The 14,138-nt window shown below is 35.6% G+C and overlaps 1 pseudogene; it reads right to left on the bottom strand.

Annotated features, from left to right (window-relative positions):
• Nucleotides 1-362: 362 nt before the first annotated feature.
• LOC104248214 (uncharacterized ATP-dependent helicase C29A10.10c-like) lies at nucleotides 363-13,530 on the bottom strand (annotated as a pseudogene).
• Nucleotides 13,531-14,138: the final 608 nt, after the last annotated feature.

The raw sequence follows: 14,138 nt of genomic DNA, 5'->3' as shown, positions 1-14,138 counted from the left end.
AAAGCCTCAAGAGATTAGTCTTTTCCGTTGAGGCGTTTAGTTAGTTCACTACGTTCGGAGCAATTATATTTTTGGTAAATCTTCGGATCCTCCTTTGTCGATGGCACCAAAATTTCTCTATTTCCCTGATTACTTGTTGAGCAGAAATATTTTTATAATAATAAGATCGTGGAAACACTTGCGAAACAAAAAAAGTTACCATTTCACTTACCTATTCAATCAAAACGAATAATAATCATAGTATTAAGCTAACTACTCAGCTGAACATACTAGAAATAGAAACATGTCAAAGAAGATTAAATAGCAACATAAAATTCTATTGAATTAAATAGCAACATATAATTCTCTTGAATTAAAATTTTGATCCGATAAAAATATCCACCAAGTTCTAGGATATAAAGACTTCTTATCTCACTTTTTAACCTAATATAATGTTTCAAATGTATTTTATAGAATTAATTCCAGGCTTGGGTTATTGACTCTATACATCCAGAGATTCAATGACACTGCCAACAGGTAAGTGCCAATGTCCCAGATCACCATCTGCCTTTGTCCGCCAAGAACCATCAGGTTTTATTTCAACTTCTGCCACTTTTTCTCCACAAGTTCGCAGCTGTACCACAAAAGCCAAAAAAGAATGAAGCCTTTAAGTTTTACGCACTAATGATGTGAATGTTTACATATTATCATGGTCATTCAAAATATAAGCACAAGTAACTGCCAATAATCAGTGAAATTAGTAACCTGAAAACTAAAGCAGATAACCAACTATAACATGCTACACTATCATAGTATAAGGTTGTTTTACATCGTCAGTGCATATTATAAGGATAACAAGGATAATGGAATTAAGACCACAAGCAATAACTAGCCTTATCTGAGAAGTGAATAAAAAAGAGAATGACAATGTTGGAACAGTGTATGGTCACAAGAAATAACTAGCCAAACCTGAGAAGTGATCCGATTGAAATGTGGATCTATAACGACATCCTCCAGAGAGTAGTTCTTGAGACAGATGGGGCATTGCCACTGCAATCATATGAATGATATTTGTTACTAAATATATCAGCTGTTTACATGACATAGATTTTTTATCTGAAACTGATATAAACTTAGATATCAGGGTCCTAGATGCTTGCCTTCCTCGACCTTTGATTCATTTCAAGAAAGACTTCAAGATCAAAGCAACCCATATGGACACAAGGTTTGAATCTTCCGGCAACATTAATTCTCAAACCACTAAGCTGTACATAATGAGAAAATCAAATACTGCGATTCGTACTGTGCCACAAAGTGGTAAACTTACAAGAAACCAACAAAGAATAAATCAAATCTAATGGAAGGAAATAATACAAATTAAAGACATCCTATCCTCCCTTGATAAGAAATTTATCACATATTAGGAGGAAGAAGTTCATATAAAGCGAGCCAACATCTATCTATTAACACCCTCTGCTAATTTGTGGTCCACCATCTGTCTTGACAAGGTGATGCCTCACCGTTTCTTGTTTTAAACAATCATATAAAAACTTAAATCATGTCTGATGCAGAAATAATGCGCAATGCAGTTTCTCTTGTCGCATATGAAGAGACGTCTAGGAGTAAGCTACTGCCACTTGGTGCAACTGCACAATCTGGAAGCTTCAAGCTTGACTGTTACGAAAAAATAGAGAGAGAGAGAGAGTGTGTGTGTGTGTGTGTTTGTGAGAGAGAGAGAGAGTGTGTGTGTGTGTGTGTGTGCTTGTGAGAGAGAGAGAGAGTGTGTGTGTGTGTGTGTGAGAGAGAGAGAGAGAGACAGAATCGAGTTGTTTGCAGGATAAGGATTCAGCAGTTAAAACATCTATATTTATCTCATTATGGGGAGAGAGAGAGAGAGAGAAAGAGGTAACGATATATCCCACAAAATAAGCAATTTTTGTGTAATGTAACTATAGCATTTTTGCTGCTACCTAGGTAGTGAAAAAAAGAGGATAACAATCGGTATTTGCTTACAGGGCATCGAAGATTGACAGGAACAAAATCAGTAACCACTGCTTCGAGGTCAGGGTCGCTGTCAGCATTTTCAGTGGCTGTTCGACCACCAACACAACGACAAACGCGAGCAAGAGCATCTTCAAATATCTCACCATCAGGCTCCTTAGGGATCATGTTTAGAATCTACACAGAAAAGATAATGTTATTCAGACACCATAAGAGTCAATAACAGGACCAAGGCACTTCTACATGTCCATTATTAGTCAACCAATATGTAAAGCCATTGTGTTGAACTTTGCTCAAGAGTCAAAATAGCAACACAACTATGTGAGTCAAACGCAAAACATATCTCAGAAACAAAACCGAGCGGTCTAGTCTCAGAGATCTGACTCTCGGTAATAACATCAGACACTGCTCATCTAAGGTAGATATAGTGCACACCTCTTAGAAACACACTATGCCGCTAATGGGCAATACTATAAAATAGGGGAAATGATGACAAAATCTGATCACATACACAAAAAAAATTCCAAAATAAAATTTCAAAACTTCTCTGAAATATTTAATACGAGATTTGCTTTTGAAACAAATAAGTTACAAGTGTATTAGAGAGATTTGACTACCTGTTGGAAAGTACGTCGCTTTACAAGTCTAACCCCTAAGCAAAAGACACGGGCATCAAGTCCTCCTATTAAAATTTTGTTTATTCCATCTCTGGAGCATTGTGTGATCTGTCAAATAAAACAAGGAATAAACATGAGAAGTAATCACGGAGAGTTTTGCCTTAGCAAAACAAAAACAGCACATATATATACAACTAATCTGCCCCTCCCAAAAAGTACAAGATGGTAGGGTATGCGCAACTGAACACTCACTATTGCACCATAATCTCGACCATTTGCACCCAACAATTGTGAGCCAGTTCTATCTATGCAGTGCACTGGAATTCCTGTCAGTTCAAATATAAATGAAGTTACTGAACTGGCAAATAAATCACTAACAAAAATAAAAGTGTAGATCAATTTCTATCCAGTTTATGGAAATTGTAGTTTTCGGAGGAAGCAAAAGGCATTTTTCCAAGTTGCCTTGCACCAGTGAGTCATACAACTGCATATTATATATTACAGCTGACAGTGCCTTCGCAATGGAGAGAAGAAACATATATAACACATGATACGCCTGACCCACAACGAATTACTGGAAAAAATATACTTTCTTCATTTACTTAAGCAAGACATAATAGAGCATACCGTTGACCTGCAAATCAGCATGCTGTGGCCACTGCATCCTAAATTGTACCTTGTCATTGAGAAGCATGCACCAAGCCTGAAAATGTTATAAAACAAAAATTATGAATACAGAGTTCCTACTTAAAATCAAGTCATTATTCAACCAACAACCTGAAGATCATAATCCTGTTTCACCGCTGTAGTGAGTTGAAATGTTTTCTCAATCCTCTGTTCAATGTTTGTGCTGAAAATTTTGCAAATGTAAAAAGTGATTCACAAACGGGTCCATTCTCGCATCACCACAATATAATGTGAATATGATAAGGCAGAAAGTTCACAGTAGAACAACCAAAAAGGCAAACCAAAATATAGCATGAAGAGGATATTGAAGTAGAGTCATAATAGTCATGCCTAGAAAGCACACTAAGAGTAGTTTATATGTTTACTAATTTATTAAAAGAACACCCCCTTAGCCCCAAAAGAATGCCATTATTACTATAGAGTTAAACATATTTTCTTTGACTAAGATTTTCACGTACTTTTTAGAGATATATATATATATATATGTACCTTTTAAATATGTGAATCTAATTTCGAAAAATCTAAGAAATCAACATCCAAATTCACTCTGAACATTTAGATTCATTGACCCTCATACCCCAAATCCTGCCATCCTATGGCTTTTGTGATAGAGGAAGTGCCCCTCAACAGGTGAATCTTCCTATGTTCTAGAGTAAAACTAAACATAGAAAGCAGACAAAAGCATAACAGACAGGACAAAAGGAAGTCATATATTTTAGATGCTCCATAACACTTGCATGTAACTGAAAGTGATTCAAGTAAGGTAACCTGTTTCAATATGAAGGCAGTCCTACATTGTGAAATATCATTCTTCACTTTTAAATGGACAAATACATCGGACCTAAAAGACGGTGTAGATCTGAATGCCAACAGAATATCTATATCACTTACTGATACACTAACTTGCATGTGCACAAGATACAAGATTGAAGGAGACAAAGTAAGATCTCCTCATCTTATTTCCTTCTTTGTGCCTTTTATCTACATCAGACATCAGAAGGGAGAAAACGGCACCAACCGACTTTTGGAAACCAAACCCCAGCCCTTCCTATCTTTTTGAGGGTAAAGAAACAAGACTATCGTTTCTTAGTAAACACCAAAACAGGCATCAGAAACCCTCTACTCTGACTTCGTTGACTGATCAAGGAATTAAGACCTTAACACTGAAAACTTAAACCCAGCAAAGAACAGTAACTGAACAATTTCGTGGACAGAATATCTTCACAAAAATAACAAGGTACAGGTAACTCACCCATCTGCAGGAACACTAGTAAAAGCCAACTTCACAGGATTTAAAGGGTTTTCAATCGTCTCCCAGAACCTGCATATATCCAATTCAATCAGTGAATGTCAAAGCATTTACAATTCCGTATGTAGCGAATGTCAAAAACGAGTCAACAACCAATGTGTCACTTAAGCACCCATATGCACGGAAAATGAAGTGTGAGCTCGAAAGAGTCTAATTAAAACCCAGCTCTTTTAAGATTTTACCGCCACACATTGGAGATCCCAGGTTAGCATCCACATCTTGTGTATGAAGCTTTACAAATAGCAAATTACAGCGGAAAATTCTGCACTTACTATTGCTTCATTCTCATACATACTACTTAAAATTCACATATAATGGAAGACTAAACAATAGCTCATATGATAGAAGAAAAAAACTGAAGATAGGCAACAGTGACGAAACCAAGTAATGATTAGCTTAAATGCTTCGAATCAGGAGAAAGCCTAAACATCTAATTCCTATGCCTAGAGATATCAGACATAAAAAGTGGAGAAAAAACTGAAATGCCACTAACTTGCTCTACTGAATGGAATAATCCAGTCTCTTTATAGCTAATGTTCTGCCCCACAGCCCCAACCACCAAACCCCTCCCCCCAACACACAAAAAAAGAAGGGGGTGGGGGAAGAAAGGATAATTGAGTATACATGACTCCATGGACTATGGCCTTTGACACAGAAGAAAACAGAATGGGCTTGCATCACAACATCCTGTGTTATAAGAAAATCTTAAGAAGCAAGGTGTAAGCAGCCTCTTGCAGAAATGCAAGGTAAGGTTGCGTACAATAGACCCTTAGTGATCCGGCTCTTCCCTGGAGCCCCCCCATCCCCCCCCCCACCTCCCCCAAATCATAGTGGGAGCTTAGTGCATCGGGCTGCTGTTTTTGATGAAGCAAGGTGTAAACAGAGAATAAGTGATACTTACGGGTCCGCACGACTCAATCTGCATAATTCACAGTAAAAAGTCTCAGGAGGATTTGGCGGAGCACCTCCCTCGATGGGCTTTTCTGGAATGATGACACAACTCACATGTTGCCATGTGCGGCATCTTCTATCTTCGCACTGCATGTGAAATTACTTAATAAGACGCAAATGAATTGTATTGATTAACGATTTAAATTTATATACCCGGACCATGCAAATAATTTTTACAGAAACTAAATCTATTGTAGCTGGTCGCCTACCTTATTTATCAGGTTACTAATCCCACTTATTTTTGTTACTTGTAGTTATCTTTTGGGTAGAGGCTTAAATTAGAGGAAAATATCCTTATATAAATTTAAGATGCTTAGCATTCGAAAAGCAACTAGGCATTTTCTTTGAAACAAAATCTGAAGATGAGAGAATCCTTTCCTCAATCAAACAATCCACGGAAAACATTTTTGCATGTGAATGTTTATTTCTCATAATTAAGGAAGATGAATGGATTCAGTACAGAAGTAAAACCTGAATCATTGTTTCAGTTTGTAATGAGCTTCCACAGGGACATCGAATCTTCATCTGGTAAGAATCTTCAATTTCCTCTTTTAACTTAACATTATTGTTATCTGAGACAACTTGTAAATTAATCTCTTGCATTTTTCTGGAAGAGGCAAGAAAACATCACTATCACAAAACAAAGAATTTCCGAGTCACATGTACGGGACAACAGGAATCACACTTCTGCTTCATCTAAGTTCACTAAGGCAAAATTACTCAGAAAGAATTATGTCCACCTATGAAAAAGTTAGTAAATACAAGCTTATTTTCTACACTAGACCTTCTCTCCTGTTATTTTTTTGTTGTTCCCTTAAAGGAAGTAATCACTCAGAACTTCTTGAACATACTGGTGTATACCTGAAATTCATAGGACCCAGTTGACGTGCCAAGTTCTTATCAATTGAATCATCACTTCCATCAATTGCCCAAGTCATTGGAAGTGTTAAATTTCTACAAAAAAAGAATGAAGACTTAAGAAGTCAGCAGCTAATAGTTCTTCAATTATCAGAAAATGTTGTATAGTTTTTTAAGAACAGACAGCGAGACAGCAATACATCAGTGGAAGAATGAAGACATGTATGTACCGCTCAACACGCTTGCATCTGCAGCGGTTCATCATATTCACTGTATAAAAACCAAAAAGGATTTCAATGTCCTTTGCCAATTTTGGTATCTGATATCCTGGTATGATGTCCCAGATTTTTAACACTTGATAGTATGTGGAGTTCTCTAGCAGGATATCTACGGTCCAAATCAGCTTTAGGCGATTGACACTGTAGATCTCCAATAGTCCAGATGAATTCCCACCTTTAATGTAGAAAATGTTGTGCTTTCCTGACATGCGCCAACCACTTGAGAGCTTCACCAAAAGGGAAATCACTTCTTCACGGATCTCGGCATCTTTAATTCGGGCCAAGGATTTTGAGAAATCCTCACTAAAGAGAACCTGCGATTTCTCCAAATTGTAAACAAAATTAAAGAATTAAGCCCTGGAAAAGAAAGAATACCAAAAACACTTACTAGCAAAATTCAAAATCAACAGATGAGCTTTTTGGCCATCCCAAGAACAAACAAACATGCGAGAAGTATTTTTAGCCAATGTGTTAGAACAACAAAGAAATGGTAAGGCCTTCAAATTTCCAAAGTAATCAATTGGCTTAAAAAAAGCATCCATTATAAGCCAGATGAAGGAGCATACCTTCCACTTGGCTGTTTCGAATAGAGGGGAGTCCGTGCTGAGTAATGTTTCAATCTGGCCAACTTCAATGGTAGCGCTCAAGATCGCTTGAGTCAAACTCTTGTCTTCATGAACATCAAAGAAACAACCCCAAGCCTTGGAGTCAATGACTAATTGCTTCCAAATGGAACCACTGTTAACCAATGTTGTGGCATTCCCTAATATCCAAAGGCAGAACCTGTGTACAAAGCCAATGAAACAACTAAGAGCGTGCTCATCGATTGTCTTATCACTGAATCACCACCAAATGATGGCAGTATAATCATCCTCAACATTCAATAATTTTACATGTAACAGTGTTGTCCAATAGGTTAGTACCTCGCTCGAGTCAGTGCTACATTTGCTCTCTGATGACTAGAAAGGAATCCCACTAATCCACTCCCATTATCACGAACAGTGGAGATAATAACCACATCTTCTTCACAGCCTTGAAAACCATCAACAGATCGTACATTCACTGAGAAGTGGCTATTGACATCTGTACTATATTTCTGTCCAAGTTTTTGTTGAATTGCAAAAACTTGAGCCTTGTAGGGAGATATACAACCAACAGAAACCTTTTTCCTTGAAGCAACAGATTCTATAGTTAGGAAAAAATAAATCAGATTTTCCAACACGATTTCCAAGCTAACCAAAATACAGAACTGAAAACAAGAAAAATTCATAAGAAGCATAAATGAAGTTCCTGGAAGATGGAGTATTACCTTTATAAAGGTTCGCAACGATCTCAGCAATGACATAAACTTCTGCCATATTTCTTGTGCTGTGTTTGTTATCATACTCCTCTTTTCCACTGCTTATGTTAATAAATGAATAGGAACCGAAAATGTTTCCTTTAAGAAATCTCTTCTCATACATTGCTTCTTTCACATTCGGACCCCATCCATAATTTTGTTTTCATAGAACTCTCTATTTGGAAACAAACTTATTGCAGGATGCATCCTATATTGAACATTAAGAAGGTGCTTCTTGTGCCCTATCATTACCAGCCTCTCAAATAAGCTCCTTCCAAAGTCAGCCTTCTCAGAGATCTGTCAATAATAGACACTATGTCAATGATATAAGAGCAACGAAGTTAACTTTTAGGAAACAAGTATCATAATAACAAGATTAATGGAAAACCTTGCTCTGAACCATTGCAGGCAATTGTTTCTCATCCCCAATAAGTATGGCATGACGGATACCAGGGAGCTGTAGGGGAATAATGGATTCGCATTCTTTCAACTGAGCAGCTTCATCAATTACCACCATCTCCAGAGGGATCATTCCTTCTGTGTACAATTTTGAGGAGCCAGAAACAGTGCAGAAAATCAAACATGCACCTTTCAGACAAAAACTTCGAATATCAGTGATATTTGGAAGAGAGATTCTCTCGCTAAGAGACTTCAATATTTTGATGCTTTCTGTTTTAGTTGCATACATATTCCCAAAATGTCTCCCATTATTCCTTGTAACAATTTCAACTCCATACAGAATTTCTTTTAAACCTCCATATGTTTCCACAGTGCGGAACAGTGTTCCAAGAGTATGAAGCATCTCAAGAAGTCTGATCATATCTTTAGCTACTTCTAGTGGAAGGAAAGAAGTAGGAAGATAAGTGTACAAGCTCGTTAGACAAAATGTCAAATGCTCCTGGATCCTTTTGAATTTATTGATAACAAACTCCTCAAATGTCCAAATACTGCCTTGTTTGTTTGTTGCCTCCCCTTCATTCTTAATGCTCGCAGCAGAATTGACCTTGTTCGCATTGCCAACTGATCTCATTTGCGAATTTTTGTCATCATTTGATATCATCTTATTATCTTATAAGGTCCGACGGACTAATGTTTTCCGCAGCTTACTCTTCCTATTCTTATCTAGTCCTTGATCATTTATACTTGTAATCCTTGCTTTCTCTTCCTCCTCAACGTCATCCCCGTTATGTTCCTTATTTTCTTTACCTTTTTCCAAGTATTCACAGTATTGCTTTTCAGGATCTTCAAGCAAAGATACCATGGACAGTATATGATTTTTCCACCCATGATCAGGAGACAGAGAGCTCCCAAGAGCCGCAGCACGGTTATCAAGAAATACATCGAATAGATCATCATGATCATCAATGCTCATTCTTTTCCCATTACCAAATAGAACTATATCTCCTAATCCGTATGTTTCATGTTCCAGACAATCCTGTAGTAGTTGCATCACCCTCTTTATAATTCCCAAGAGAGCAATGTTTGTGGGAGCACAAGTCAATGTTCTGCATTTCATTTTAAAAAGGAGATAAAGTAAGGAAGCAACTGTTTTTGTTTTGCCAGTTCCAGGAGGACCCCAAATTAGATTAATAGCATTGGAGTGACCACATTCTCTTGTAGCCATACAACTTATAACAGCCTCTTGTTGAGCATTATCTAGCCCAAATGACTCAATGGTAGTCCTATGATTTGACATGGCACTAGCTTTCGTTTCACTGAAGGAGCAAAGAACACACTTCTCTTCATCCTGCAAAATGATTGAAATTTATTAGACCTTAATCAAGAAAATTGTAGATCAAAACTAATAGGGAAAGAGTCCGTAAAATATTCCTTCAGAATGGCTGCAACAAGAGTAAGAGAGACAGAGAGAGAAATTTACTTACAACACTTGGATCAACTTTCAGCACAGTCCTAATTACGTGCAGGTTGGCACTTTCCATGTCTGAATTCAAAGCTTTCCATATTCGCATATTCGTTGTAAGATTAGAAAGGTAAACAATGAAAAGACTGTCTCCTCGTTCACCCTTTTCCCTGTCTGGTTTTATAAATGGGATAGGCTTCGAAGACAGGATAGATAGCCTGTCTGAACCTTCATATTTTTCATGTACTAAAGCAATGAGAACTGATCTCTTTGGTCTGTTGAAATCATCAATGCTTTTCGGCCTCACATCTGATACAGCAATCAGATCTCCAACCTCTGGTTCATATGTTTTTCTAACTCTTTCTCCCACGCTAGCTCTACTCAACCAAATGTGGTAGTATAAAGCCCTAGGAGGCTTAAAATCTGCTGATGATTTGACATCAATAACCTTAAGTGCAGGAGATTGCGAAGCAGCTCTAACGCCTGAGAGCAAATCAGCATGTGTTTCTTCAATAAGCGGACTGATGAATGAATGGAAGTAATGATCAGTTGACAAGAACGTCTCAGGAATTTGTTTAACCTGACAAATTCGAATACAACTAACTCTTTAGCAAATCGCACATATATCAAAGTATGAAAAATACACAAAATATCATTTCAAACCACTATGTTTACCAAGGACGAAAGCAGGGATCTCCAGAAACATAAATGCTCAGTGCCTTGCTTCCAACCATTATTTTAAAAGACATGATCGCGAGGAAAGATGTTTTACTTAATAGGATACGAGACCTTAGCTCCAAGCATGGAGTAGAAACCCAGTAGATCTCTAAGGGGAGAATCATAGACAATCCCAAAACACACGAGCGCGAAGACAACACATAGCTTAATAGGAGACGGGACCTAACCACCAAGCATGAAGCATAAGACCAGTGGATCTCTAAAGGCAGAATTCATAGACAATCCCCAAGCATACCAAAAAATTTCATTTACACCTCGACTGAGATCATGATTAATAGGCCAGCAAACATTTGTGCAAAATGTGCCTATTAGACATGACTTTGCTATGGCTGAGCCAGGAATTTTAAAAAGGGAATTCAAAAAATTCAAACCTGCAACCTAAAGCAATTTTTGAATTACATTACCTTATGTCAAAAGGATTCAAAAAGGTAATATATGCACGAAAAAACTAATTTTTGCCCTATTTACTCAGTATAATTTTGTCACGAAGGCGATTCAATTGAAAACCCCTCCTTGGCTGATGATAGATCGCGCGTATTGCCAGAAAATGTGGAATTTTCACTGAAAAAATGAATTTCCAGACATTTCCGGAAACTAGTTTTCTTAAACTCATTTCTTTTTTCCAGATTCAAATTCCATTTTGCAGCACATATACACACAACTAATTTCCAGAAACTGAGCACTACCGAAGTTTCCACATAATTTAATAAATCTCACTCCCTCATAGTTTCCCCTCACAAATTCTTAAAATGCAACATTTGCCTAAATTATCAGAAATCTGCATAATTTCACCTCTGCATCGTAGTCATTAACTATATGCTTCGTGCTCTGATACTATAAAATCTTATTCAGAAATAATATTAGTATAAAAATCTCAATTAGTTATAGGGTTTTACCACTTCTCTCTCTCTCTCTCTCTCTCTCTCTCTCTCTCTCTCTTTTTCCCCGCTTCATTTTTATAAAGCATGGTACTCAGTGTCTGTTATAGTGAGTCCATTTTTCTTCCTCCCACCTACTCCTCTCTTCATTTTTATTTTTGTCCATTTTCTCCCCCTCTTTTGATTGCCTAAAAAGCATTTGAAGAAGAACAAGCTGGTGTGTATTTTGACCCTTTTTTTGTTTCTTTCTGTTGAATCCTTTTATTTTTAATATTGGTCCTAATACCCCATGTCAAAATCCTGTAAAAGAGAGAACTATTTTTCTACTCCCAAAAACTAGCTGTAGCAACTAGCAACACCCGAACCCCTTCCGGCATGAGTTAAGGCAAAGGAGGGAAGAAAAATAATGAAGAAAAATGTATAACAAAATTAAAATAATAGGGGATATATTGTTGTAGTAAAAAAGCATTTTTAATAACAAAGAATGTCACGTGGCAAAAAATCACTAATTTGGACTCTTTTTTTGGTTCTCAGCACTCTTTAGTATAAAATACTCTGGGTCGTTTGCTAAGATCCATTAGATAAAATAATGTATGAATTAACTTTATATATTAATAATAACTTGTTTGATATACTTTTTGAATCTATACATTAGTTATACAAGCACTAGTTATGCATCCTTTGGTATTATTATATGCATAACTAATGCATTGGAAACCATGGTATTAACAACGTAACAGGTATTAATGCATGCATTAGCTTAGTTAAAGTTAAAATTGCCCTTCAAAGTTTATACTTGATTAAAATATGTTATTATATTAATACAAATTTGATACTGAGATTGTTCCACCTATTTATATCTATACTCTACCAAGTTCTTCATTGTAAATTCATAAATATATACTCTACTACTATGTACTATAATGCACTTGTAATCAACTTATTTTTCTTTTATTTTTTTAATTCAAACTTTCTTTGCCTAATAATCCAAGAAAGTGAGAAATAAAATTATATCCCTAGTAGATAAATTAATACTTAGTATTTTTTTATAAATAAATATTCAATTATATACTACAATACATGTAGACAAATCAAATAATTTTTTAAAATATTTTTCATATAAAAATATTCCTCAACGTATTTCTTTAAAAAGATAAATTGATGGACCGGTTATGAGGGTATTTTTATAAACAAATAATTCTTTTAGAAATTATTTAATACTTTAATACATTAAATCAAACAATAAATAAAAAATATGTCAGCATACTTAATTAGGAGCCAGATGGCACAAAAAGGTGGTATTAACACTTAAAATTAGTTGAAGGGTCAATATGACAAGTTTTGAGATTGTCTCAGGATCTTGTCATATGTAAACTTTACCATTTTATATGTTAATAAAATGACATTGTAGTATAAAAATGGAGAATGTATTAAAATAAAAATAGTAAAAAACTCTATAGCAAAAAAACAAAAACAATGTTTGGGAGTTAGGACGATGTTAATTAGGAGTATAACTCTATAGTATAAGGTAATAAACTAACCAAAACAAAAGAAAAGTAAAACACGAGTGTTATCTACAGCTAGAAAAGAAACTGTTGGGACAGAAAATCCTATTGTACCGTTTGAGAAGTGGGGAATGAAGGCGGAAGAAATAATTCTTAAAGATTCTAACTTCTAAATTATATTTATACAATTATATATTATTAAATAGTAAGTAGTATGCTATAACAATTTAAACTATAATATGAAAATTAGTGTAAAGTATATAACTAAAGTCAATGATAATTTCTAGGCATGCATATGGGCAAGAAAGATTGGAACCTTGTCCTTGAGAAGATCTCTGTTCAGGACATCAGCTAAAGACCAAGAAAAAATCACATCTGTCAAGCCTGGAATAATTACTCCTCCTGTTTTTTCCCTTATTCGAACACCTTGTCCTGTTTTCTCTCTTGCACCAACACATTCCTCTTCTTTGTGTGGAACAATATTTTCTTGCTTCAATGAAGCAAACAATGAAGCAAGTTTATCGAACATGGGGAATATTGTAAGTAAATAAATGATATTTTAGAGTAATACTTTCGTTCAACTTGAAATGTGCATACAAGAAAAGATATATATATATAGTAGGAAAAAGTGCTTTTCCTTCCCTTTTCTGGTTTTAGGATTAAATTATTTGTGTTGCAAATCGCTAGTGATTAAATCAAGGAAGATGAAGCAAATGAGATTTTAAAGGAAGTGAAAGGGCTTGCAATTGATAAGATGCATGCAGTGGAAGAAGTGAAGTCATAAATGCATGGGGAAATGCGACTTTAGGAATTGTTTCGTTTTCTTCGTTAGGAATTGAAGATTAATTAGGCTTTACATTTTCCATGATCTCCTTAATTATATTCTTCTCCTCTTTCACCTTTTTTCATTTGCCATGCACGAATGGATATATATATATATATATATATATATATATATATATATATATATATATATGCTGATATTTTCTTCGCATGCTAAGCCCCGTTTGGCCATAAATTTTTTCAAGTTTTTTTTAAATATTTTTTTGGCAAAATATATTTGTTTATTAATTTTATATTCATGTTTTGGTAGATTTTGAAAGAAAAATTTTCAAATCCCAAAACTAGCTCTAGATC

Source organism: Nicotiana sylvestris, chromosome 2 (assembly GCF_000393655.2).
Source record: "Nicotiana sylvestris chromosome 2, ASM39365v2, whole genome shotgun sequence".
Classification (NCBI taxonomy): Eukaryota; Viridiplantae; Streptophyta; class Magnoliopsida; order Solanales; family Solanaceae; genus Nicotiana; species Nicotiana sylvestris.
Note: the sequence above shows the minus strand (reverse complement) of the source record. Positions and strands in the feature narration are given on the sequence as shown.